This window comes from Gavialis gangeticus, unplaced genomic scaffold, assembly GCF_001723915.1.
Source record: "Gavialis gangeticus isolate Ggan-Ray unplaced genomic scaffold, GavGan_comp1, whole genome shotgun sequence".
NCBI classification, from domain to species: Eukaryota; Metazoa; Chordata; order Crocodylia; family Gavialidae; genus Gavialis; species Gavialis gangeticus.
In genome coordinates this window covers 81,014,317-81,017,754 of record NW_017729034.1, presented here as the reverse complement: position 1 = coordinate 81,017,754, position 3,438 = coordinate 81,014,317, and positions in this window count along the sequence as shown.

Here is a 3,438-nt window from a genome sequence, read left to right as displayed (position 1 = left end):
TCCTGGCTGCAATTGCATAGGGTAGCTTAGTATGCCTGCCCCTGCTGTAGGACCTTGTGGCTGGGCTGCCCTAAGGCAATGCCTGCTGCTGCCCTGTGTTTGGGAGGGCTGAGCCCTGTTAGCCCCCAACTTCCGCTGCCTTTGCACAGGGGGACCCCTAGCTGTGAGGCCTCCTGTGGCCACAGGTTTTACAGTATAGGATGGGCCAGCCCTGAAACAGAGGCACATCTCTTCCTCACGCTGCATTCCTCTGCATCCCAGTGTGTGCCCTTCAGGGAAGTGGAGTTTGTGGGGAGGTGTGGAAACAGTGTTTGGGCAGCCAGGGTTGTGGGTGGTGCCACCTGAGATGTAGGGCCAGGGGAGCTTGGGTCAGGAGGTCCATTGCCTGCTGTTGGGGCATGGGCACTCAGAGACTTGAAAACCTCTACCACTACTCATCCAGGAAGCACTCGCAGTTGGCTAGGAGGTAATCAGCCAGGGCTTCATGGTTGGCCTGTGTGCTGTGCCTCCTCTGCCCAGGTTTCATGGAAGACCTCTCCTCTCCCCTGGTCTCACAAATGTTGTGGAGGATGCATGCAGAGACAGTAAGGTGCAGAGAGTTCTCCTCCACTTCAAGGCATGTGCTGAGAGCCCACCAGTGGCTAAAGGCATGCTCCACAGTCATGTGGCACCTGTTCAAGCAGTATTAGAAGTGCTCCTTTTGGCAGTCCAGTTGCTCCAAATAGGGTTTTGTGAGCCAAGGTAGGGGGGTAAGCTGGGTCTTTGATGGTGAGGGAAGGGATGAAGACCCATTCTCTATCATCTGGGGAAGTGGGGAGTTGCAGACACCCTGCAGGAGAGTGGAGAAGTAGCTCTTGAGGTTAATGAATTCCCAGGTGCCTTGGAGCAGGCAAAGGATGGGGATGTGGGTGCTATTCATGGCTCCATGCAGTTGGGGAAGCCCATGTGGCAGAAGCTGACACCCACCTCCTGTGGGTTGACAAGGTGGACAAGCCCATGCATCATGTCCTGAAGCCTCTAGCAAGAGTTCTGCAGAATGAAATGCAAGACATGCCATAGCTCTTGGGTCTGTGTGCTTAGGCACAGGAACTGGAGCACTAGGGCTGGGTGCAGGAAGGCCAGAACATGGAAGCATGAGCAGTTAACAAGGGATGGCACCCACTCTGGGGCTTTTCTAGAAGCCTCTGGGCACGGCATGGGGGAGGGTCCGCAGTGAGGTGGTGGTGGGGAGATTGATTGCCTGTGCCTGGCAGCCAATCAGGGGTGGTATAACTGTTCAACCTTGTCATCCCTTGGGGCACTTTGGTGAACAAACATTCCTCCAGATACTGGTGGTCACCCCTGATAAACTTATAGGTGGCCATCAGATCACCCCTGAGCCTGCGCTTTTCCAGGTTAAAGAGCCCCATAGTTCTCAACCTGTCATCGTAAGGTCTGTTTTCCTGACCTCTGATCATGCGTGTTGCTCTTCTCTGGACTCTCTCAAGCTTCTCCACATCCTTTTTGAATTATGGAGCCCAAAACTGGATGCAGTACTCCAGCTGCAGCCTCACCAAGGCAGAATACAAGGGGAGAATGACATCCTGGGATTTGCTTGAGAAACATCTATGGTTTTGGTCGATTTACTAGCCACAGCATTGAATTGAAGGCTCATGTTCATCTTGTGGTCAATGATGACCCCTAGGTATTCAGCTGTGTTCAGCAGTCTCTGACAGTCCATGGAACCTGCAGGGTGTACTGGGAGGCATGCAGGAGAGCATGAACGCCACGCGCCCCTGGAGGCTGGGAGGGCACAGCGAGCTCCCATAGGCAGCAGTGGTGCTGTTGGCAGTGGAAGCATGGCAGTGGCAAATGGGGAGCTCCTGCAGGCGGCCATGATGCTGTCGGCAGCAGAGGTGGAGGTGGAGGGGGTGGCGCGTGCCAACCGGCGGTCAGTAACCACCTGCAGATGCCACTGACAGCATCAGCAGGGGCCAGTAGTGCTCACGGACCACGCACAGATGCCACCAGTGGTGCCTTTTCACAGGGGGTGCACTGCCAACTTTAGGGGGTGCACATGCATCCTCATGCACCCCCTACATGTCACCAGGGCAGGAGAGCCCCCTCAAGTTTGTGGGCTTCAGCCAGCTCAGGCTGCCTGCAGCCCACCCCACTGCAAGAGCAAACATGTATATTGTTCACTCCCAATTTAAACTAGGCCACTTAGAGAAAACAGCAAAATTTAGATCAATTCCTCCCCCAGCTTTTGAATGTCTGTACATAGCTTAATATGGATGAAGCTATCTTGGTGTAAAGGTGCCTTTGACCTGTAAAGTTTATTTTTCTTCCTTATAGAATGGCCGTAGCCAATCAAGTCACCTTGATACTCCTATAACTGCATCCACCCTTTCTTTCACTGTACAAGTCCAGTTAAATGGGCACCATTTTAATACACATATTCTGATCTCTAGGAGATTTGTATCTTACAGTAAATAGACTGTGTGTGCATATAGCAGCAGTCCAGGTCTGTAGGGAATGCAATCTTTCAGTTCTGTACTCTTAAAAGAAAATGAAAATATCATAGGAAAGATTTTCACATTCTCTTACAAAAAGAATAAATTAAAGGTCTCATTTTAAAATGAATAATATGAAGAATATTTGACATTCAAACACAAAGCTGCCATTCTGACAGTTGGATGACTTCTTTCTCTTTCATATGGCATCAGATGTCAACTTTCAAATCTGTGAGCCACTGTCTGGTAATATTGCTCAATGTGCGAATTCCATCTGCCCTGTCTGGGTAATTGTAAAGATTGCAACTTTTGATTCAGTGATGTGTTGCTTGTTGGATACCACATTCACAACAGGGGGCGGTCCAAGATGTTCATCTTGTAAAGTGCTGTTTTGAAGCATCCATATCCAAATCTCAGCCTGTTCAGCTTGACCCACACTTTTCTGTCAAGGTCTTGCCCAATGGGGAACACTTTTGGTATTGGAATAAAACACTGTACAAATAGATAACCTTTCCCAGTGGTTGGCTCATTCCATTGTTGCCATTAGGTTAGCATCCCCAATCTCTCCCAGGAGTGTGTGGGCAATGTGTATATTCGATTTACAACTTCTAAGCCTTCTAAGCCTCCATCTATTCAGGTCTTCAGTTAACAGTTGGTGGAGCAGGTGATTTTTGTCATCTCTTGCTTCTATTGCAAGTAATGATATTAGGGTCTGTCTTCTTATAACACTTGGTCTAATGCCTGAGAGTACAGGGAGTACATCTGTGTATAAGTTGTGCAGCCTGCTATGAGTTTCAGTTCATTGTTAAGTATAAGCTGTTTAGTGGGACAACTTCTGGACCATACAGTAGCACAATATTCGGCTGGGGCATGTACCATTGCAAGTGCAGTGGTTCTGAGCACTTTCATAGAATCATAGAATCATAGAAGTCGGGTCAGAAGGGAC